A 26,214-nucleotide genomic window follows, 5' to 3' on the forward strand; every position below is an offset into this window, starting at 1 on the left:
CCAAGAGGTAGTGAGACAACTTGAGAGTCTACACCTACAAAAAATGATTAGCAAACATTTTCCTGCAGTGGCCAGAGAGTAAAATTTTAGGCTTTGTGGGAAGTATAGTCTCTTACAATTACTAAAAATTTCTTCCTTTGTAGCATGAAATAGCCATAGATAATACATGAATAAATGATCATGGCTCTATTCCAATACAACTTTATTTATGGACATTGAAATTATAATTTCATGCAATTTCCACAGGTCATGAAATAGCATAATTCTTTAAATCTTTTTTCAACCATTTAAAAATGTAAAAAACATTCTTATCTTATGGGTAATACAAAACAGGGCTGGATTTGACCCACAAGTCATAGTTTGGCTTAAATGATCACACAGAACTTCAAAAAATCCAATGTTGGTTGAAAATAATAGTAAAGATATACATTGATGAAATCCATTTTAATTGAACATTAAGAAGTTTGCAAATTGAGAAGATAAAGCTGACAGACTTACTTGTTTGTGTGCTTGTCTTTACCCAATACAGAAGGAGTCTCAAATCACCTAAAATAACTAGGGCCTTCAAGACTAAGATAGTCATTCTAAATCACTTAAATATTTACAGATGCCAGGCTGGGTGCTGAGAATGTGTCAGTGAATAAAGGAGACAAATTGTCTAACCTCAGACAGCTTACACTCCAAAGTAGTGTATTGGGTCAAGTTCTGTAGAAACAGAGGCCGAAAAAAGAAGGGGATGGAGGTCTTGATTCAGAAAATCTAAGCAAGAAATATTCTTAGCTGGGGACTGGCTTCTCACTGATCCAACAGAGAAAATATGCAGTAAGAATGCACCACCACCGGCTGCCCCTTGAGGGAAGGAGGTGGACTTTTTGCACTCACTGGAGAGATAGCTGCTGTTCGGCTTGAGGGCAAGTCTGTCAAGACAAAGAAACAGGAGTATCTGGGAATGGTTAGTAGGAGGATCTGTCCAGGGAACTAACAGTATGCACTACAGGAGGGAGATGAATACTAAACATATTAACATTTAATATGCCAGGTCATGACATGGTTGTGTGGGTGAAGGGGGACAGAGAATGATGTGGATAGAGATTGCCTTTTTAGATAGAGTGATTAAGGAAGTCCAAATTAATTTTGATTATTACAAAATTTGAGAAGAGACCTGAGGAAATTAAGAGTGTTGGTCATGTGGTTATCTGAAAGAAAAAAAGACTTTAACTTACGATAGAACTAGCCTTGGGATCCATACCCTAAAAACTACAGAACACTTCTGAAAGAAATTGAGGAAGACACAAAGAGATGGAAAAATATTCCATGCTCATGGATTGGAAGAATTAATATTGTGAAAATGTCTATGCTACCCAGGGCAATGTACACATTCAATGCAATCCCTATCAAAATACCACGGACTTTCTTCAGAGAGTTGGAACAAATTATTTTAAGATTTGTGTGGAATCAGAAAAGACCCCCAATAGCCAGGGGAATTTTAAAAAAGAAAACCATAGCTGGGGGCATCACAATGCCAGATTTCAGGTTGTACTACAAAGCTGTGGTCATCAAGACAGTGTGGAACTGGCACAAAAACAGACACATAGATCAATGGAACAGAATAGAGAATCCAGAAGTGGACCCTCAACTTTATGGTCAACTAATATTCGACAAAGCAGGAAAGACTATCCATTGGAAGAAAGACAGTCTCTTCAATAAATGGTGCTGGGAAAATTGGACATCCACATACAGAAGAATGAAACTAGACCACTCTCTTTCACCATACACAAAGATAAACTCAAAATGGATGAAATATCTAAATGGGAGACAAGATTCCATCAAAATCCTAGAGAAGAACACAGGCAACACCCTTTTTGAACTCGGCCACAGTAACTTCTTGCAAGATACATCCACGAAGGCAAAAGAAACAAAAGCAAAAATGAACTATTGGGACTTCATCAAGATAAGAAGCTTTTGCACAGCAAAGGATACAGTCAACAAAACTAAAAGAACCTACAGAATGGGAGAAGATATTTGCAAATGACGTATCAGATAAAGGGCTAGTTTCCAAGATCTATAAAGAACTTCTTAAACTCAACACCAAAGAAACAAACAATCCAATCATGAAATGGGCAAAAGACATGAAGAGAAAACTCACAGAGGAAGACACAGACATGGCCAACATGCACATGAGAAAATGCTCTGCATCACTTGCCATCAGGGAATTACAAATCAAAACCACAATGAGATACCACCTCACACCAGTGAGAATGGGGAAAATTAACAAGGCAGGAAACCACAAATGTTGGAGAGGATGCGGAGAAAAGGGAACCCTCTTACACTGTTGGTGGGAATGTAAACTGGTGCAGCCACTCTGGAAAACTGTGTGGAGGTTCCTCAAAGAGTTAAAAATAGACCTGCCCTACGACCCAGCAATTGCACTGTTGGGGATTTACCCCAAAGATTCAGATGCAATGAAATGCCGGGACACCTGCACCCCGATGTTTCTAGCAGCAAAGTCCACAATAGCCAAACTGTGGAAGGAGCCTCGGTGTCCATCGAAAGATGAATGGATAAAGAAGATGTGGTTTATGTATACAATGGAATATTACTCAGCCATTAGAAATGACAAATACCCACCATTTGCTTCAACGTCGATGGAACTGGAGGGTATTATGCTGAGTGAAGCAAGTCAATCGGAGAAGGACAAACAGTGTATGTTCTCATTCATTTGGAGAATATAAATAATAGTGAAAAGGAGTATAAGGGAAGGGAGAAGAAATGTGTGGGAAATATCAGAAAGGGAGACAGAACATAAAGACTCCTAACTCTGGGAAACGAACTAGGGGTGGTGGAAGGGGAGGAGGGCGGGAGGTGCGGGTGAATGGGTGACAGGCACTGGGGGGGGGCACTTGACGGGATGAGCACTGGGTGTTATTCTGTATGTTGGTAAATTGAACACCAATAAAAAATTAATTTATTAAAAAAAAAGAAAGAAAAAAGCACTAAGCTCCACAAGGTATCTTTTAGAACCTGAAGGTCTCTCAAAAGCTATCTGGTCGAACTCCCAAATTTCAGAGAATTTCTACAGTGGAAAAATCCCACAAGCTAAAAGACAAGGATGTAGTTCTAAAAATGTATGGCAAGCAGCCTCCCATTTAATACATTTGAAGAGAATTCTGCTATAAATATTTGAACAGTTTCTGTATATTAGGTTTCATTTGTTTAAGTCCTGAATCTTTACAATGGCAAAACTTGTGAGGACAAGAGCTAGCTGGCTGATGTACACAGAATGCATGCTCATGGTCCAGCATTAGCCTAGCATTTACTCTCTAGCTATAATTCCATCACCATGGGGAAGAGAAATGGTGATACGGTTCCAAACAAGTGAGCCATATTTTCCTTACATGCAATGGTCAGCTACTTCCAGGATGACTACAGCTCCATAAATTGTCAGTTCTACTAGGTCCAATGCAAAGTATTTTATGTTCAAGTTGATGAATGGAGAATAGCAGACCATCCTTGAAGGATAATCTGTAAGTAGTTATAAAGCAATTTAAAAATGACACTGCACATGAATACCCAATAACACTAATGATATCCTGTTGCTTCTATTAGTTTGAAAGAAATATTCCATTTCATATTAGTAGTGGCTTTCATAGAAATATTTATTGGTTGTTTCAGCCCTCTGTTGTTGTTGTTTAATGTAGAGTAACTATATCCTGTAATTCTACTAATTCAAAATTCTTTTATATTCTCCAATGCATAGCCATACCTTGTTTGTCTTCTTAAAATATAATATCTAAAGTTTCGGCTTTGCCTTAAAAAGTCCACATAGCATTCTGATGTCAATCTCTTATATATAAGTTTCTGATCCTAATGGTGCTTCTTGATTATTTGTTATTAAAAACTTCTTAGTGTGGTGATTAGCTCTTACTGAGGACATGTCCTTGAAATAGAAGCCTAATTTTCATCTCTATGTCATGCTTCTTTTTTTAAGTATGCTGAGATACCATTGACAATAAAGAGAAATTTATGTCAAACTGATCCATTTGGTGGAGTTATAGTTTTTAATTATACATCTTTATCTTAGTTTAATTAAAACAATATTTAAAACAGCATTTAACCATAGATCTTTAAAGGATAAATGAATAAAAACTCAATTCTTTCCTGCAATTATATATACTTTAATATTCTGCTGGGACAAAGTCATTTCAAAATAATGTATATGTCCTCTGACTTTTAAAAAAGTATATTCCTGGGCCTTGTGGGTGGCTCAGTCAGTTAAGTGTCTGATTCTTGATTTCAGCTTAGGCCATGATCTCAGGGTTGGGAGATTGAGCCCCACATCAGGCTGTCACCACACTTTCAACCTATTTAAGAGTCACTCTCCCTCTCCTCCTCCTCTCCCATTCTCTCTTTCTAAAAAACAAAACAAAACAAAAACAAAAACAATAAATAGATAAAATAGTATATATTTCTGATATATTGCACACATAATTTATTTATGTATTCTTGTTTTAACTATATAGAATATTTAGGTATAAAAGAGCATTTACTTCCTTTGCTTACAGTTTAAGTGTGATGTTTGTTTTACTATCAGATTTGTATCATATATATATATATAATATATTATATTCAAAGTTGGCAAACCTCAAGAATACTTAATGGAATTTAAGTATTCTTAAATTCTCTACTTTAAGAGGTCAAATACAAGTCCTGTGAAATAACCTGTGATATAATTGGTGAGGAAGCATGGCCTACATATGCCTAAGTCTTAAGTTTCAAATAGAATCCCCTAATTGTTACTTACTTCTCTGCAGACAGTTGCTCTCAACAGGATTCTTTAATTAGGAAGATAAATGGTTCTAGAAAAAGCTCTAACTGATTATAAAATATGTTTCTTAGGGGAAAAATTGGTTGAAATTACTGGCACTAAATACATTTGTGTCTGCATGTCAAATGCATGTATTAACTTCATTCTTGCAAAGCCAAGAGCTACACACGTATAAGAGAACTAAAATTGATTGAATTTAAGATTCCAGCAGGAATGTCATCTATCAGTTTCCCTGCACAGCACTTAACCCACCCTTCTATTAATGAGACCTCAGATTCTTTGGAACCCTACTCTTCTCCAGTGCATACACTAGAACTATTGATGAAAGTCTTCCCCCCTTATAGCCAAGGTGTGAGCTTGTCACTCAACGTGGGCTGCTTCAATTCTTTTACATGGGAATGTGAATATTGAACAGAGTCAGAAAAGCTGAAAATAACTGGAAGGGATTCAACTCAAATGCAAATAACCCATCAACTGTCCCTTCCTTCTTGCTCACATCTCTGGATTTTATTTGGTCCCTATTCTTTCTAAGAACTAACTTCTGGGTCTCCTTTCTGTGACTGCACTGCTTTGTATACATCTCAAATTCTTTTTTTCACTTTATCTAGTTAGAATCAACTTCCATTACTTACAAGATCTCTGACCAATCAAAGCTCCTAGAAATGATAAAATGCTATACACTCAGAAGGAAAATTAAATATTTCTGTTTGGTAGTAATAACAAACAAATTAGAATTGGCACATAAAATGTCCCTTTAATCTCAAATTGGAAACTTCAATAAACAAGTGATTATAAAATAGATAAATGGTCACACCTTAGCAAGACAAAAATATTGACAGTTTGTAATGCCTAGCTGCAGCTATTATAAGTGACATTAGTACTACAATAAAGGAGGAAATGGTAAGATAACTAGTAAAATGGGGAAACCTTTAGATAAGACCAAGTCTGAATATTCTTTCATGCTGACCCAATATTTTCCTAGAAAAACACCCCTGATCAATTTTGCTTAACCATGGTTTATTCTACAGGACTATATATTTTGCTTTGTATGTATTCTAAACTCTTTCATGTTCCTCAGTGCATTTTAAGCTTCAACTGGGCAGGGGTTATGGTTACTATGCTTTCTATATTTGGTAGAGTGAATCGCGCAGAATTTTTATTCTATTAACACATATTAACTTCATTCCACCTAATAAGTGTGTGCACATGCACACACACACACACACACACACACACACACACAAAGGCCATTTGAACTCTAAGATTGCCCGCAGTGATTAGGTAGCTGTAATCAGGGGTCTCACAAAGCATATCCCCCAATTTTGCCATTAGGAAAATATTATTTTACAACTATTGTCAAAAAGCAATTGTATCCTTTCTTCATAATTTCATGATATAGCATCAATATTATATCATCTATTTTTTTTTAGTTAAATAAATTTCACATACTTAAGGAGAATACAGCTCAACAATAGAAGCTCTAATATTCTTCCATGGCAATCATTTTAAATTATTTATGACAAAATTTATGTCTATTTAAAACCCACGTTCTTTATACAATTACAGAAGGGATTTTAGCACAATAGTCGAATAAAGCATCCTACAAAGACTTTGGCATGCCTAAAAAGAAATGCACACAACAAATTATGCTCATTAGAGAGCTATGAACATTAAAAATCAATACCAGAAGGAAGAAGAAAATTACTACTCAGTCACAAATGTTCTGAATATCCTGATAATCAAAATAAAAAGAACATAAACACTTTTATCATTCAGAGTCTCAGCTTCCATGAGTACAATTGTGATAGCCTTGCTGAAATGTGTCTAAAGGGTGAACTGCTGCTCAGCTTAAAGCCATTGTTTCCATGAATAAATACAAATCTAGTCACCAGATTATCCAAACTTTAAGAGAAATTAGAACTGCCGATATAAAAATTTCCCAAATTTGGAACCTGGAATTTAATTCATAGTTGGTAGGCTGAAAAAAGTTAACTCTGAGATCAGACTGCCTGAGCTTATGCCTTGGCTTTACCATTTACTGAGGTTTTACCTTGGACATGACAGTAAGTCTCTCTACACCTCATCTGGAAAACAAAATAATACAGTTAACCCTTGAACACGATCCACTTAAATGCAGATATTTTTCAATAAATATGCACACAGCACTGTAAATGTATTTCCTCTTATGATTTTACTAATAACATTTTTTCTCTAGCTTACTTTATTTTAAGATTGCAGTATATAATACATGTAACATACAAATACATGTTAGTTGATTATTTATATTATCAGTAAGGCTTCTCATCAACAGTAGGTTATTACTAAAGTTTTGGGAGAGTCAAAAGTTACACATAGATTTTTGACCGCATGGGGTTTTGGTGCCCCAACTCCTATGTTGTTCAAGCAATGGTAATTATCAACCCCAAAGGGGATTTGTAAGGATTTATATGAGATAACTGTGTGTTTGATGTATTTTAAATGCTTAATAAAGATTAGCTATTTTCACTATTTAAAAGAATATGTTATAAAACCAAAAAAATATCTGTAGTGATAGGTATAGGTCATTAGTTAAGACCTGTGATTTATAATTATTCCTACTCTTCAGAAGGGAAAATGCATCAGGTTTTCAAGGAAAACGTTTTCTACAGCATTCACCTCTAAAATAATATTGTTTTCATGCAAAACTTCATACAGATGATGCAATATAGAGAGTAGGTATAACTCAATGAGTTCTGCAATGTGACACACCCCTCACGATCTCCCTCCAATCCCACTTTCCAGGCATATTTAATCTTATTTAATCTTAACCAAAAGTCAAGTGGTTTGAAACCTTGCAATAATGTCAGAATACACTATACAATAAGAACCTGATTTCATGTGTATCAACCTGCTTTAGAGATAGATTTTTCTCTAAACAAGATTTACTGTCCATCAAGTCATTATTTATGAGGATTCTCTTAAGGTGCATATAATTTATACCTTATTCCAAATCTAAATTGGCTAAATCTATATTAACATATTTAGTGTATTTATGTGATAAAAGGTAACAAAGCTTCTGTGATTTCCTTCAAAAATTAAAATCTTTCCTCATGCATCAACAAAGTATTATCTACCATCACAAAACCCCACGAGAGAAAGAACATCTATCTCACTTCCTATATTAAACTTCAGCTTCCCATAGCAAAATCCCTTGAGGAAGAGTTACTTCTCAAATGCAAATCAGAACACCAATTCAGGCAAGCCCCAGTTTCTACACAGGGAGTTCTTTATTAACCAAAATTCAAGTCTTAATATTGATTGTCTCATTCCAATCCTCCTAAGGAAGATTCCTGTTCTGAAAAACCTGCCCACTTGATGCTTATCTAAGCTGGTCTTGCTGCTTTGCCAAAATATGATTTATTTTCAAATTTCTCTTCTGAGAGTTCACAGATGCAGTGCAACAAGCATAAGGGAAACTAATTACCTCTTCAGCTTGTCAGGTTTCTGAAAGACATGAATTACGTACCAATTGGCAATATATAACAGCAAACAACAGAACCTGGCCTGAGGATATAACCTTCTATCATCTGTGCCTAGCCTCAATTAAAAGTTTAGTTGCACATGTGTACAGTTACAGTATGTAGGCAAACCTGTTCAGAAAAATAAGATTTTGAATACATCGTGTCTTTCCTTTGCTGCCTCATATTTCACTGCTCCACTAATTCCATGCATCCCCTCTGAAACCTGTAACTGACATCTCAAAATACTAACCAGTTCATAGCATCCTTGCTGCTTGCAATCGAATATAAAACATGAAGAGAACATATTTGGTCGATCTAAAAAAATGCAACTGCAAGACTGCACAAGCTGCCTCATAGGTTATAGCGATGATTAAATGAGATGATATGTGAACATACCTACATTTAGTTTTAAATACATAAAGCTAAAAAAAGTAGAAAGCTAATATTTTTTTAAGTTTCATAAAAATAATGAGTAAGGGAAATCACTCTGTGGAAAACTGTCCATATTATTGATGTACTGGGGGGGGAGTGGAAATCAATGAAATATAATTTTAATTATCATTATTGCCAACTTAAATCCTTAGTATTTCAACTGTAGTACATTCCCCAGGTATCCGAGAAAATACTTTTCTTTATAAAAAAATCATGTCATCGCTTAGTAGAATACAATTCCCTGTACACACTGAAAAGCTTCCAGTTGAGCGCATTAAGTTCTTGCAAAAACATCTATTATAATGCAAATTCTGAAATATAAAGACACTCTAGAATTTCTGTCTATAAAGCAAGCTCATTGAGAAAATTCTGCATATTACAATGGGATAATTTCCCCCCACTTAAGGTGCTTTATATCTGAAAGCACAAATTAGAGGGTAAAATTAAGAGACATTTCTCCTTCAAGACTGAAAATGAGATAAATTATAAATGATATTTGCTGTTAATTTTATCTAAATTGTCAACTAAAATGTCTGAGATTGAAGCACATTTTAGGCAATTTCAAACTATTATTCCTTTGCTTATTTTAAATAATGGAGCTATCTGCAAATATAAGAAAAATAAAATGAAAAATATCACTGTTTCTTATGAGAGTATTTCCAGTCATCTTTTGGCTTGGTTTCAACTGCTTATCTTAAATTTGAATAATCTTAAAAATAATACTAAAAGATTTATAGAATATCCCCTTCTAAAATGTTGTATTTGACATTGTTAATAGTGATCATTAATTATTCTACTTATTATAAGTTTCAGAATGACATTATGTTATGCCTGGCTGATAACTTGAAAGCTCTGTAATTATAAAGAATGACAAAATGTTACTAAATTGCCAATATAATTAATTCAGGTTTTTCTCAGTTCATGTGAGATCAAGTGAGCAAAAATTAAATAACAATTTAGAAGAATTTAATAACAAATAAGACAGATCTACATGATATATACATTGAATTCCATACCTTGAAAAGCAATGAAGTTTTATTCCCAAATTCCCTTAGTTCATAAATTTTGCCATATTAGAACACAAAAAAATCAAAAATTTAAAAGACAGTACCAGTAGAGACCATATTTTCTGATCACTATGCACTATAGATAGAAATAGCAATTAGAAAATAATCTAACAATATCTAACATCTGAAAATCAAAATTATTTGGTCAATACTTTAATTTTGTAAAATTACAGAATATTTTAGGGGCACCTAGCTAGCTCAGTCAGTAAAGTGACTGACTTCAGCTTCAGCTCAGGTCATGATTCTGATCATGAGATTTCAGGGATCTCTTGGGATCTTGGGATGGACCTGTGTCAGGCTCCCCACTCAACAAGGAGTCTGTTTGTCTCACTTCCTCTGTCCCTCCCCCAGATTATGCTTTCTCTCTCTCTCTCTCTCTCAAATAAATAAATAAAATCTTAAAAAAAAAAACCTATAGAATATTTTATATACTACATATTGGAACCTAATTGACAGAAACCAAACAGTTCTCAAATAGCCTTAATACTCATATTAATGAAGAAGAAACAGTGAAAATATGTGAATTAAACATCCAACTCACAGTTAGAAAAAGAACAACATAGCCTAAAAAAGTAAAACATTTTAAAATGATATATGAATAAGGAAAAAATTATACAGATGATAAGCGAAATAATAGTTAATTGAAAAGAAACAGATAACCTTTCAATATTCTAATCAAGAAAAGTAAAGAGAAGAAAGCATATACACAAACCCCCATATGGGACTCTATGTCACAACCCTAAGATCATGACCTGAGCCAAAAACAAGAGTCAGATCCTTAACCATCTGAGCCACCCAGGCGCCCCAGTGCCTAACAAAGTACTCCTTAATGATAACAAAAAGGAGTCAACAATCTTTGCTTAAGCTGTTATATCTCTAGGGCTTCTGCCATCCTGGTATTGCTACTCGGATTACAACTACTACCACTTCCATAAGCTAACGCCACTGCCATCACTGCTACAAAGGTCAGCTCAGTCTTTGCCTTCAGAAGTCAGTCTTTGGATGCTGCTCTGGTGGCCTGGTGCTAGCCGCTCAAAAAAGGCTTTCTTCTCTTTTATCTCCCTCTCTTCTTTTCCTATCTGATCCTAGCAGTTGAAAGAAGGCTATCTCTGGTCTGTCTGGAAGGATTACAACTGGAACTTGAGCTTTCCAGAGCCCCTTTCCATTTTCCCTAATGGCAATGTGAAATACTTAAATCTGAAGGTTCAGTCCTTCTTTGCTGATTTTTCTTGGCTATGGATATGAACCTCACTAACTCTTCAAAAACAGACTGTGAGGCCCAAAGTGGTTCAAGACATTTACATCACTTGAAATCCCAACTTCACATTTCACAGGCAATGCTTTTCTTTGCACATCAAGGCCTAGAGTCTTATAGAGTTAAGTGTATCAAGTTTCACAAAAGGGCTTTATTTTGCCAGTATCTTACCTTCTTAACCTTTCCTTTTAGGATATATTGGTTAGTTTAAAAATATGTAAGTTTGAAATGGTATTAAAAGTTGCATATAAGTATATATCAGCATAGAGTGGTGCTCGCTGTGAGAGCTCAGAAATGAAAATATCATTGGTAGTATTGGAACTCTACCACATACTATATTTGCAGCTGGGGAAAGTGACTGAACCCTGCTCCATGTCAATTTCCTTAGCTATAAAAGGGATATAATTATAGAACCTGTAGTCCATATTATGGTGGTTCAAAAATAAGTCTGTTATATAACATATATAACATATGTACATAGATATGTAAAGACCTCAGAACTATATCTGGAACACAAACTCTCAGAGGATATCATTTCTGTTTCTTATTCTAGTCACTACTCTGAAGAGTTAGTGGTGCAGGGGTGCATAAAGAGCAGTTCTAAAAACTTTTAGAAAGAAATACAATTATAAATTATTATAACAATCATAATTGTAATGAGAAGATGGAAGCCAATTATTTAACTTATGCCACAGCATGATGAAAGCAAAATGAAAAACAAAAATGGATAAATGATGAATACAGGAATTATACATTCAAATACATTAAGCATAAATGGCATTTAAATAGTTGCTGAACACTTAACTGCAACCCTGAATGCAATTATAAACAACATCTTGAGTAAAAATATTGCGTATAGGTTTCTAACAACAAATATTGATTTATGTTATTAACACAGATGGGCAAGTTCAGTATGGAAAAAGAGCAAGAATAGAGTACAATAATAGTGATTAATCAAAAGACAGCTTAACCCAATTTTATAGTTTGGGCAAAAATTATACAATTATTTTCCTAAATAAAGAAATAAGATTTTTTCCTAAAAAACAATCTTTGACTGTAAAATCTTAAGTGCTCTAGGAGAAGTTGCATTTTAGACGTGTAATGATATAAAGTTTTAGGTATGCAAGATGAATAAATTCTAGAGATTTGCCACAACATTGTGCCTTTGGTTAATAATACTGTACTATGCAGTTAAAAAAAAAAACAAAAACAAATTAAGAAGCGGTGTGCCTGGGGGCTCAGTCCGTTAATCATCAGACTCTTGATCTCAGCTCAGGTCTTAATTATTCGGTTGTGAGTTTAGGTCCCACCTTGGGTTCCCAGTGCGGAGCCCACTTAAAAAAAAATAAGAAGGTAAAACAAAATTTTTAATTTAAAAAATTTAAAAAAAAAAAGGTAAACCTCATGTTTAGTGCCCTTACTTACCACAAAAAAATAAAATAAGATAAAATGAAATGAAATTCAATCAGAAAAACTTTAATTTAAATCCTACTTTGACATTTATATGTATATAAGTAATATGAGAGTAGGAATCACATAACAATTTCTGAGATTTTTATTTTATTATGTATAAAATAAAATTAAAGAGATTGATTTCAGGACTCTAATGAGGATAAAATAAAATATTTTAAGGTGGCAACTTATGTAGTAATACTTGGAAATATAATGCGTGTTCAAACGATTCTTCTCTCCCCCATTCCATTATTCTGATCTCTCACTTTTATTCATTATGTATATACTTCTATCATTGTCATACATCTATCACATATCATCTTTAATATCAGCTTAATCATCAGTCACCTCAATCAATTTCTGTGTAGTCATCTTTTATCCTGTGACCCTGCTAAATTAGTTTATTTGTTCTAATAGTGTTTTTGTTGTTTTGCTTCACTTTTTGTGGACATGAAGCATTTTAGGAAAAGAGTGGCAAAGTCAGATTTGCATTTTAAATAGATAATTTTGCAGCTGTGAGGAGGATGTATTTGAAAGAGGAAATGCTGGAGGAAAGGAGATTATTTTTCAACACTATTGAAACAGTTACTGACATCCAGAAGTCTAGCAGGAATATATAACGAGACTAGGAGTATACTAGAAAATGAATTAAGTAAGATAATTGCTTAATTTTTTTCACAGAAATTAGCATGTTTATTTTAAGAAAATTGCTTTCAGTTCTCTTTTCAATTAATTACATTTATTGTACTCATTATAGCTCATGGACTTCTGCTTCTGGTAATGTCAGATCGTGTAATTTGGACTAGTTCTCTTGATAAGGAAAACTGAGAACATCAGACACCATATGTGTGTGTGTATAGTGTCCACCCCCCCCCCCCCCCCACACACACACCGTACTCATCTATGACCTAATATAGTAAGAAAGTAGTGAAGAATTGGGATCAAGTTAGGTTTTGGACATTTAGGTCTGATAATTTTCCCTAGTTTTATTTTTTTATTTTTAATTTTCCCCCTAAGTTTTAAAGGGACTAGCCTAAGCATATTTGACAGCTTCATAGGGCTCTAGAGGGGCAGGTGTAGTCAAGTTTTGATAAGATGGTGTGGCTCTAGGGAATCCTCTTCATTTGAAATTCAGACTCTGAAAGGCCATACTCAAGAAGAAATACACCTGAACGATAGATATCCCCAGGAATTATTTGAATAAAGGTAAATGAGGATTGCTATTTTCCTAGGCCATAATAAATACATGCTCCCCCTGTAGGAAGATAAGATCTAGAACTAAAATGATTTCAACTAACAATTTTACAAATCAAATGTCTGCCACATAGTCAAAAATAACCATATACATGAGATGACAAGACATTAAGAATAAACAATAACATAAATAGTAAACAGAAACAGATTATAGGAGTCCCAGATATTGAAATTATCTAGAAGACTTATTATAACTTATGCTTATAGTGTTCAAGGTGGTAAGATTGTAAAATTTCACAGGAAATGAGATTTAAAAACAAAACAGATGAAATTGTACTGTCAGAAAAGACAATAAACACAACAAAGAACCAAATAAATAGATTTGACAACAAATTGGATACAGTAGAGAAAATTACTGAACCAAAAAATGGATATAAAATGTTCCTAGTAAATCATAGAGAGATAAAACAATAGAAAATAAGAAAAAAAAAGTGTAAGAAGGCATAAAAGACAAAATGAGAAGAATAAACATATGGAAAGTGGAATGCTAGAATGAGAGAAAAATGGAATGTAAATGAATTTTAAAAAGAGAAAAATGGGGATCCCTGGGTGGCTGGGATCCCTGGGTGGCACAGCAGTTTAGCGCCTGCCTTTGGCCCAGGGTGCGATCCTGGAGACCTGGGATCGAATCCCACGTCGGGCTCCCGGTGCATGAAGCCTGCTTCTCCCTCTGCCTGTGTCTCTGCCTCTCTCTTTCTCTCTCTCTCTGTGTGTGACTATCATAAATAAATATAAAAATTTTTAAAAAAAGAACAAAAATGTTCCCAAACTAATACAGGGCATTGTTCCCAAACTAATACAGGGCATTCAGAATAAAATGACATGTTAAAAATGCCAAAGGAAAATAACCACTACTTTAATATTCTATACCCAGTGAAAACACCCATGAGGAATAAAGGTGAAATAAAAACATTTTCAAAAAGTCCTAACCTGAGAAATTACTCATCTGTAGACTACACTACAGGAAATATTGAAGGCTGTTCTTCAGAAAGAAGAAAAATGAATCAAATGGAAGAGTCAAGTCCCAGAAAGAGTAATCAGTAACACAAATGGTAAATGTGTGAATAAATCTAAGGGAATATTGCCTGTATAAATCTACAAAATAATATCTTTTGCATCACAGACATGGGATTAGAAGGCAGGTAAATACACATTAACATTACACTTTAGCATACTGAGTTTGCACATCACAGTTTATACATTAACTATTATAAGAATAGCAAAATAGTATAAAACTGTCAGAGTAATAGAGAAGGAAATTGAATAATTAAAAATAGTATTCAATTCAAAAGGAAACATGAAAGATTAATAAAAGGAGCACCAGACAGACAAGGAAATAGAAAGCCCTTACTAAGACAGTATATTAAGCACAAATGTTCAAGTAATCACAGTAAATATAAAGAGACCAAATAATTAAAAGAGAAAGATTGTCAGTTGGCATACAAATAAAATCAAGAACCATTTGCTATCTTTGCATAATACACATAGAAACACAGACACATTGGAAGTAAAAGGATAGATAAATGTGTACCATACAGACTAAGAAAAAAGAAATCCTCTATTGTACAATTAAAATCAGATGAAGCACTATTTCTGAGAAAATGCCTGTCTAGGAAAAGCAGTCACTTCATGATAGTAAAGGTTCAACTGGCCATGAAAATAAAACAATGATATAGTAGAATGCAGCTAATAACAGTTTCAAACACATACAAAAATTAATAGAATTGTAAAGAAAAATAGAAATTCTATAATCATAGGGGGAGACATTATACCAACATAGAATTTTAGGCATGGAGCTCTAAAATGAAGTTACATTTTTAGAAGACAAATTAAATTTACCTAACAACGTTACCAAAATAAGTGATTTCAGAGATATTAACTGATTAAGTTTCTTCTAACTCAAGCAATGCCAACTGCCATAGATTCTTTTGCACAGATTGAATATAGTCCATATGACCATATTCTGATGACAGAACAGATTAGGCAATTAACTTACAGAATTTTTTAAATGACACTTTGTATAAATATCGTTAAATGATGTTTCCCATATACACAATTAACAAAGATATAATAATCTTGCTATCATTTGGAGCTGATTTATCTCCTTTATCTTAGAAATATATCATTAGGTAAGATTTTATCATGAAAAACTTTTAAATTAATAACCACTATTTTTTAAGCTCATCAATTAATGATCTTTTGGTAAGTCACCAAAACATAAATGCACATTCTAAACTCTCATATAAATACGTAATACATTTTGAGCCAAAATATTGCATATTTTAATTGAAGCAGATTATCCTAAAAGTAGACATAAGAGACCCATAAGTAAAAATAATCCAGGAATATTAGTTTAATATAAAACAATGCAGTGACAAATTCTAATCACATCCATTTTTGAACAATTACCTCTAATTAACACCAAAATGAACATGGGATTGCAGGAAAAACAATGTTTCAAAGCAGAAATCTTCATCTTATGTTGAATACTGTCTTTGCAGGCAGTCTGAGACCTCTTGACCTTCTGGGAGAGAGAGTCAAGAGGAATATTTAATATTTACCTTTTTCCCGCAGCACCTTTCCCAAGTTTCAGTATCAAGGATCTCACTTCTTGGGAGGCAAAAAAGGATTTAAAATTTTCATTTTGGGAGAAATTTGTTATAATTCAAGACCCAAGAGAGAAATTACCAATCATTCAGAATATCACTCAAAAAATGCTGTTATATGTGGGAGACATTAGTAGATCTGTATTTTAAAAAAATTAAGAGTCATAAATCAAATTGCAATGCAAAGAATAATTTAAAATTCAGGCACTATGTTCCTTTGATCTACTAATCTTCACTAAGAATTATTCACATAATCTTTATGACTGTTAAGTAATCAGACAATACCTTTTAGGTGCTTACTAAGGTCTGTGATATATAAGCTAATAGAGAGCTACTATTTTGTAAACTAAATAGCAGAGATCGATGTAAAGATGTGTGATATAATTAGCTAAAGTGTGACAGTCATGTTTGTAAAGCATTCTGCATCTATAGTTCTAAACTTTTTCTCTCTTCCAAACTAGAACATTGTGGTAGTTGCTACCTAGCCTTGAGCCATAAGGTCCTGAATAGAAAGATCCAGAAAAAGCAAACAGTGTAAATTTCAATGTCTCTGTTATTGAATCTAGATTTTTTCTTCAGAGTTTAATAAAAACAAATGTCATATGCATGCTAATATGAAGTACACCAAGTTAGACTATAATATTTCGTGGAATACCCAAGTTAGAAATTCATCTTACAAATACTAATGGCTATTTTTCTGTTAATATCATTGATCATAAGAGCAGCAAAAAAAGAAAAAAAGAAAAAAGAATGAAAAAGAAAAGAATCAATAATTAAAATATAAGATATTCAAAAATTAAAAAATAACCAAAATATTCTACTTTCATTTTTGTCCTTCCATGAAATGAAAGTCAGATATAGATTTCAAATAGTGGTAGCAGTATCATAACGTTTCATAGCTATCTATCCACACCATTTCTTTCATAAAAGCTGGCTTAATTTAGGAAATAAACTCTTTAATAAAAGAAGATGAAAGTATGAAGAGAAATGGAGTTTGAAGTAAAAATGGACTACTATCTCTTATTCATACCTTCAAAGCAAGCCATTTACCTTCTGATCTGCCTTGTTCTGATTTATAAAATATCAAAAATGCCACAATCTCTCGATACAAAACCCACAACTTTCTAAAAGGACCTTGGAGGTATAATTTCAACACCAGCCTCATATATACTAGGACTTTAGTGTTATAAACACTTTAGCCATAATACACTATAAACTGTATTTGTTTTCTCATTTTATCAAGATGTTTAATATATGATGTCTAATTTTTATGACTATATGAGATTTGCCAAATAAGCACAAAGTAGATACCACAGAGAATATGTTCAACAAACAAAAGAATGACTTTTATTTTCATTTCATTATTTAGTACTTTTGAACAATAGCTACAACATGCCAGATACTGCTGCAGGCACAAAATACAGCTGTAAACCATTAGAAAAGAATCCCCTGGCTTCATGGAACAGAGTCTAGTGGAGGGAAAAACACACAATAAATGAGCAAGGAAATAAAGTATACACTGTTTTGGATGGTTATAAGTGCCATGGAGAAAAAGCAGAGCAGATGAATTGGAAATATTAAGGAGCGAGCTGTTTTAATTTTGAAAACATTGATCACGCATGGCCTCACTGAAAAGGTGGTATCTGAGTAAAGCCCTGAAGAGCTGAGAGAGCCAGGCACATGGTTGTTTGGGGGATAACTTTCCAGGCCTAGAGACCAGCCAGTGCAAAGTCCCTAAGGCAGTTCAATGCTTGACATGTTGATCAGCAAATACACCAGGGTAGTGGGAGTAGAATGGATGAGCTAGAAAACTGCAGGAGATGCTATCAGATGGAAAAAGGGAAGGGGACAGCCGTTAGATCTTTAGGTCAATTTAAACACCTGGGCTCTTACACTGAGAAGGGGAGGCATTTCAGAGATTTGAGCAGATGTGAAACAAAATTTGACTTACCTTTTATCAGAATTAGGAGCTTTCTTGTTATTTTCGGAGCAGACTGATGAGGTACAAGAACATAAGCAAGCCATCAGTTAGGAAAAGCCTGTCTGATCCAGGTAAGAGATGGTGACTCTAACTAGGATGGAGCTATAGATGTGATTAGCGTAGTTCAAGTCTACGTATATTTTGAAGATAAAATGGAGAGATTTTACTGCCAGATGGAACACAGAACGTGTGAAAGAAATAAAACACTGAGGTTTTGGCCTAAGCCAACAGAAGATTGACATCGCTATTAATTCGAGATGCAGAAGAGTAAGTGAAGATCATGAACTCAATTTGGGACGTGTTAAATTTCTGTTTTTGACAGTAGGAGTCTGAAGGTCATAGAAAATGTCTAGATTAGAAATGTTAATTCCAGAGTCATCCACATTTAGATGCTATGGTAAGCCAGGAGATAGAAGAGATCATCAATCGTGTCAGCCCAGATGGAAAGAAGCAAGGTACAGGTACCAAGTTCTGGAATAATCAGGCATTAATGGGTCTGGAGTGACCAACAACAAACACTGAGGAGTGACCAATGAAGTAGGAGGAAAAGTAGGCAAGTGTGCTGCCCTAGAGCCAAATGAAGAATGTGTTTCAGAAGAGATCAAGAGCGGGTAATGCTGCTGATTAACAGGAATGAGTCTGAGAACTGACCAATGCACTTAGCAATATGAAGATTAGAGATAATGTTCACAAAGCAGAGTAGGTGACGTTTACAGGGTAAATGCCCAGCTGGAGTAAGTTCAAGAGAAAATGAAGAAATTGTGGAGAGAAGTGGGAAATAATGAGTGTATAATTTTTTTTTAACTTTTGCTGTAAAAGGGAAAGAAATGGAGTGGTGACTTGGTAAGGCGAAGTTATTAATAGAATTCCTTTAAGATGGGAGAAATAAAGAATACTTAATACTGTTGGTTATAAAAAAAAAAATACTGTTGGTTATAACCCATTAAAGATGGAATCATTGATGATGTAGGAAAAGAAGAGGAAAAGTTTTGTCCTGAAATAGCAAGAGGGGATGACGTATGGGCACACGAAAGGGAACTGCCTTTTTCCAGAAACATGGACGGTTTGTTACATTAGAGGATAAAAAGCAATGGAATAATTAGAAATAACCCTCAGTTGCAAAGAATTTACAAATACACTTGATATCCAGTTGGATTATAGGCCTTGTCTTCTTATTACTACAATATATTCCTAGGAACCATAATTAGCCAAGGTTTAAAAATAAAGCACAGATATCAGCAACGCTACACTGTAAGCATAGAATCTGACTCAGAGTAGGTCCTAAAATATTTATTGTATAAATCATAATTGTTGATTAAATGGTTGTGATTAAATCAGTAAAGCTAAAGTGTATATGCTTTGTAATCATTTGAAATTAGCAAAAGTATTCAACATATTAGAGGGAACTAGAATTACTCTTTTAGGGCAGCCTGGGTGGCTCAGCGGGTTAGCCCCGCATTCGGCCCAGGGCGTGATCCTGGGGACCCGAGATCAAGTCCCACATCGGTTTCCCTGCATGGAGCCTGCTTTTCGCTCTGCCTGTGTCTCTGTCTCTCTCTCTCTCTCTCTCTGTGTGTATCTCTCATGAATAAATAAATAAAATCTTTAAAAAAATAAAGAATTACTCTTTTATATGTGAGTAAACAGAAGTCTCGGAAGTTCAATAGTTTTCTGTGGCATGGGGTTTAGCAAAGTTGAAACTGAAATCCAGGTATTACTTTTCTTGTTAAATACTTTTCCATGCAATCCATATTTTCTTGCTTGTAAAAAGTATCTGATGGACAATAAAGTATGCTTTATTAAAGTACATTAAAAGGTAAAGTCATGGTATTATAAATACAATGATTTGAGATCCTTAAATAACTGTGTTTGTATAATTATATGAACTCTAATCATCTTTTCATATTTCATTCATAATAATGTTGTTTGCCTTATTAAAACTCAGGAGCAGTCATGAGAAATAATTTCAATGGCCCATGTCTCATAAAGAAGGTTTCCAGAGAAGTTTAATACTTCTTCATATTCAATGAGCATAATGAAATGAAGGAGATGGCTCAGAGAAAACAAAAGTAAGCCATGAATAAAATCCTGGTGAGTACCACTTACCAACTGTGTGGTGTTGAACAAGTTACTTAACCTCTCTGTGCCTCGGTTGTATCATCTGTAAAATGGGAATAATAACAACCTCATTGGAATGTTTTGAGGATTAATTGAGATGATACATCTAACCAGTTTAATGAAGGACCTGGATTCAGAAATCAATACTATTATGTCTTCTGATTCCCTCAGGTAAAGAAATGAACCCCAAATAAAATTTCAGGGAGGTGTCTTAGCTTTTCTGCTCAGCTTAGAAAATAAACTATCTTTCCTTTTGTTTGGGAATTAAGTAGTCTAACAATTTCATAGTTCTAGTTCCATACAGGACTATGTAATATACAAAGCCTTAAGCGCCTATCCCACCTAGGGCTCACCCCTTTCACTCAGCTCGGGCTTGTTTCAAGCTTGAAGTCTGCAATGGAGGATGTGGACACAGTGATCTCCCTTTATGTTGATGTCCTACACTCATAGCAAAAGTTTCTGACCCTTCCAGAGTCTGAGCCTCGGAAGGTGAAACTGGGGGGAACCTGGGTGACTCAACGGTTGAGCATCTGCCTTCGGCTCAGGTCGTGATCTTGGAGACCCAGGATCAAGTCCCACTTTGGGCTCCCTGCGTGGAGCCTGCTTCTCCCTCTGCCTGTGTCTCTGCCACTCTCTGTGTGGCTCTCATAAATAAATAAATAAAGTCTTAAAAAAAAGGAAGGTGAAACTGGATTGAAAGATCACAGTGGAATGTGGCTGACACAGTTGTCATCTATGGTCGGGGCATTCTGAATGACAAATACACAATTGATGACCATTCTTCTGGAGTAGGTCCATGGCTTTCTCAAAGAACCTGTCTTTCTTAGTTTTACTTGGTTCACATTCAGTTTCTTATTGGGAATCAATCCTCCAATTTCTCTCATTATTCACCACCTGGGGACCTGGGATTCAAAAAATTATCAACTTTTTTTTCTTTTCTTTTTTTTTTTTTTTTTTGAAAGACTTGAAGCTTGCCTACCATTACCATGAGATCCTTTAATCTGTGCACAGGCATCTTTAGCCACAGTTGTCTTTTAGACTTTACATTCTACATCCTTCAGTTTCTGGAGGAAATAAATCAAGCTCTCTTAAGTGTTTGCCCTGAAGTTCCTCTCACCTGGCTCAACTGAACGGCAATCATCCCATCCCTTATACATATAATGGTAGGTAATGCACAACAAACCAACAGCTCCCCCCAAAAAAAATCCAGTCTCTCTTCTAGCTTTACCACCTCAACCTTTGTAGAGTCTTAAAATGGAGTTTGAACTAACAGTGGACTTATTAGTTGGATTATGTCTTTGTGAATAAAGTCTTACACCTCACTTATTTAGTCTCTCTTTAAAGAGAAAGATAGAAAGACTCCCATTTTAATATCTGGATCTTAAAATAAAGCACTGCCTAGTGGGAGTGTTCACAAAAATTAGCTCTTGCTATTATTCATCATCTTTGTTATTTAACATTTAAGGAGTGGATAGATGAGGAGCTCATCACAGAAAAAGAAATAGGGAGGAAAAAGTCAAAAAAGACTTAAAAACCAAGTCATGTAAGTTAAGAGAGTAAGATGTTTGGCTTTTTTTGTTTTGTTTTGCCCTTTGAGAAGGGAGCAGTCACAGTGTCAAACTTTGCAGTTAATTTTAATAAAACAGACCTATTGCATTCATCAACTGCCTACTGGTGACATTATTTTGAGCAGGGAGTCTGAGGAAAAGCCAGACTTCAGCTGCTCAAAGGTGAATAGAAAATGAAGAAACTGAGACAGTGAGAACAGACAAGTTGGGAAATAAAGTGTCCGGAAAAGAAAAGATAGACTGATGGCTAAGCAGAGACAAGGTGTTAATTAAGTGACTCTTTTGTTGATCTTGTGCTTTCCCTTTTAAGAAATAGATTTGAATATATTACCAAAAAAGTCATTTGATAGAGCAAGAACAATTGAAGATAGATACAAAAAAAATAATCAAAAGGACAGGAGAAGAGGGCATCAAAGATTTAGAGGAAGATCTGAATCAGAGAGGGCAGCGTATAACACTGGCAAACAGAAGTAAAGGAAGAGGAGTATGGGAATAAATAAGTGTATGGGGGTTATGGGGGAAAGAATCAGTACTGAAGGACAACATAACACGTAGCCTAGAAAAAGAATGGTTACAAAGAATTAAGGACATGGGAATTACAAGATGAAATAATTAATAGCATTGCTTGGCACAGAGAAGCCAAGGGGCATGAGGAATAAAAGAGGATCACTAGATTTTGCAAAATATGTATCCGTGGGTGGCATATGGGAGTGTATTTTTAAGAGAATGGTGATGATAGAAGCCTGGTCATAAAGGTTAGAAAAGAGATACAAATAAAAGTTATAAATCATGAGAAACAAAGGCTGCTTGTTTTTCCCAAATGAAATGAACAACTAACAACTGGGGAAAACAACTAACTGGGGGAAAGAAAAGCACATTAAGAAAAGAGAATAACTATAAGAGGTAGCAAAAGATGCAGCATCTTTGATGGGAGCAAGGGAAAAAATGGTTAGTGCAGCGGCATTAGGTTTCATTGAAAAGGAAAGAGCTCGATCCAGATGTTATCTTCCTAGCACAATATGGCGGGATGTTGTCTAACTTAATCAAGGGACATGTGAGACTGGCCACTGAGGAAATGGAAAATTTGGGGAAAACATTTAGAAGAGTGTAGCTAAGAATTTTTTTAAAAACGGTAAATCAAAGGATTTGCAAAATTTGATAAAGATTGCGAAGAGTAAGGATTTTTAGTGCTTTCAATTTGTGCTAGTGTTCATTATTGCCCAGTAAAATTGTGCAGTTAAGGTTGGCTAAGAATAATGATGATAATATCTAAAGATCTACAGTAATAATAACAGTATCAGTAGGTGCATTTCACATTTATTGAGCATGTACTAGCTGTGAGGCGCTGAATTGATCATTTGACTTGTTCCAGCCCATTTATTTCTCATAATGATCCTATAAGGCAGGTTCCATCACTGTTTGAATTAACTACTTTAACCAAAATCACTGAGCTAGTAGGTTACAGGCCAAAGAAAATACTTAGGTAGTCTGCCTCCAGAATTAAAGTGACTCTCTGCAAGTATCACTGAAATATTTTGTGTTTAAAGTGTCAAAATATAAACATATTCCTGCTCTCCACAAGTAGCCTCTTTCAACTTAATTCCTCTTCAGGGTATACTACTAGCACACACAATTTATGAAAAATGCCTCCTGACATTTTTAAATGCTCAGGGTTTCTGAAGCATACACACACACACACACACACACACACACACACACACTTCCTATCAGCCACTCCCAAGAGAAGACATCATTCCTCCGTCCAGTTAAGGAAATAGTTTCAGAGAAGTCACGTTACTTACCAGTGGCCCCTCAGCTAATAAGTGAAAGAACCTCAATTCAAATCCAGATCTTCCGACTCAACTTCAAAGCCTTGGCCATTGAGTTCATTATCAGTCCTTGTCCATCCTTTCTCCCCAATATTCTTCCCATTTCTATGGTCTGTCTTAGATTCGAGGTTCACAATCTAATTTCAGATTCTCACAGCTCACTAGGACTATTACATTATCACAATAAGCTTTCCCTAATACAATAATGGCCCGAATGACTTTATAGTTGTGGTAGACCAATTGCAGTGGTGGTCCTCGTGCTTTAACTCTCCCTGTAATTTTGCCATGTAATTTTGTATTGCTTTCCACTCTGCCTCTAGGCTTGGCCAAAAAATATTACCAAGAGAAGACTCAAGCAGAAGCTTAAAAAGCACTTGTTTATTTCTGCTTTGTACTTACTCTTCTTCCATGACCATGAGAACCTGCCAAGGCTGGCCTATCACAGGATGACAGACATGTATAGAACTGAGTGGCCCCAGTTGGTCCAGAGAAGGCCATTCTGGATCAGACAATAGCTAGTTAATATACAGATAATTGAGCCAACCTTCAGCTAACCAATGGCATAAGTGAACTAGCCAAGATCAACCAACCCAAGTCAAGATCAGCTGAATTCCATTAACCCCAAATTTTGCATGAGATTTTACACTGCAGTTTTATGTTGTTTGTTACATAATTTTACTTTTTTAAAGTTTTTTTTTTATTCCAGCTAGTTAACATACAGTGTTATATTAGTTTCAGATGTAGAGTATAGTGATTCAACACTTCCATACATCACCCAGTGCTCATCAAAGTGCACTGCTTGATACCCATCACCTATTTAACCCATCCTCTCACCTACCTCCCTCTAGTAACTATCAATTTGTTCATTACAGTTAAGAATCTGTTTCTCACTTTTCCTCTTTCTCTTTTCTCCCCTTTGCTCATTTGTTTTGTTTCTTAAATTCCACGAGTGAAAATCATATGGTATTTGTCTTTCTACGTAGTAGAAGTTTAGCAATATCTTAGCTGATGAGTATATTATGTAATCTATCCTAAATCAAAATGGCAGAATTATACTCCTTCATTATTACCTCATCATGTCACCAGTTCACTCAAAATTCTGACCATCCTACATACTAACTCCTATTGTTAACTGTCACTATATATATAAACAGGTAATATTCCTCCACTGCCTCTATATAAAATTTCATTCCTACCCTACAACGCTTCAACAAACAAATATGTCAGTTAGTCTCCTTATTTGATTCCTATTTATTCTTCTTTTAAAAAATATATTTTATTTATTTATTCATGAGACACAGAGAGAGAGAGAGAGAGACAGAGACAGAGACAGAGACAGAGACACAGGTAGAGAGAGAAGCAGGCCCCATGCAGGGACTCGATCCTGGAACTCCGGGATCATACCCTGGGCCAAAGACAGACACTCAACCACTGAGCCACCCAGGTGTCTCGCTATTTAGTCTTCTTAAAAAAAAAAAGAAATCCAGGGATGCTGCTAGATTATCTCTCTCCTTTTTACAAATCAGGAATCTCAAGGCTAGCCTATAAAGAAGAGCATAGGCTGAACTTCAATCCGCTAGAAGTCTATAAACTTCTGGAACTATATTAATTTGGCTCCATTTACACATTTTTTTCTAAGCAACTCTATTTCCTGAGTTCTCTGGAAGCCCAATTATGTTCCTTTTATTCCTTATCCCTTTTACAAATATATGTAACTATTTAATAATACACAGAAGACCCTCAATATATGCTAAAGTGCTAAAAAGAAATTATAAACTTTTATAAAGAGTTTTTAAAAAAGATTTTATTTATTTTTATTCATGACAGACACAGAGAGAGAGAGGCAGAGACACAGGTAGAAGGAGAAGCAGGCCCCATGCAGGAAGCCCGACACGGGACTCGATCCCGTATCTCCAGGGTCACACCCAGGGCTGAAGGTGGTGCTAAACCGCTGGGCCGCTACGGCTGCCCAAATAAGGACTTTTATATAATGGAAAACTCACTTCCCTTACTTTTCCTTTAAATGTTCTTACTAAAAAAATAAATAAATAAAAATTAAAAAATTAAAAAAATAAATAAATAAATGTTCTTACTAAGCATATTGGTAATTGACAAATATTCATCCTGTTTTCAAAAAATTGAAAACTTTTTGATCAATATTCCTAGTATATTATTCTAGTGCTCACTGACATACATATATAGAAATTAATTTATCTTTTGACATTCTGGATAAAACAGACACATAAGTTTTCATATTTATTGGATTACAAATTAATTAGTTTTTGCTTATATTATTTTCTTTAATCATCACAAACTACCCTGTGAGG

At 34.8% G+C, this 26,214-nt stretch overlaps 1 protein-coding gene and 1 long non-coding RNA gene across 2 annotated transcripts in view; both read right to left on the reverse strand.

The window, feature by feature from the left end:
- The window catches only part of PPFIA2 (PTPRF interacting protein alpha 2), a 473,118-nt gene that overhangs the window by 438,106 nt on the left and 8,798 nt on the right, over positions 1 to 26,214 (reverse strand).
- Positions 7,918 to 24,981, reverse strand: LOC118350699 (uncharacterized). Its single transcript, XR_004804980.2, has 4 exons — positions 23,861 to 24,981; positions 20,479 to 20,533; positions 16,195 to 16,309; positions 7,918 to 8,308 (listed from the first exon to the last, which is right to left on the reverse strand). It is a non-coding gene; the product is annotated as an uncharacterized LOC118350699 (long non-coding RNA).

This window comes from Canis lupus, chromosome 15 (assembly GCF_003254725.2).
Source record: "Canis lupus dingo isolate Sandy chromosome 15, ASM325472v2, whole genome shotgun sequence".
NCBI lineage: Eukaryota > Metazoa > Chordata > Mammalia > Carnivora > Canidae > Canis > Canis lupus.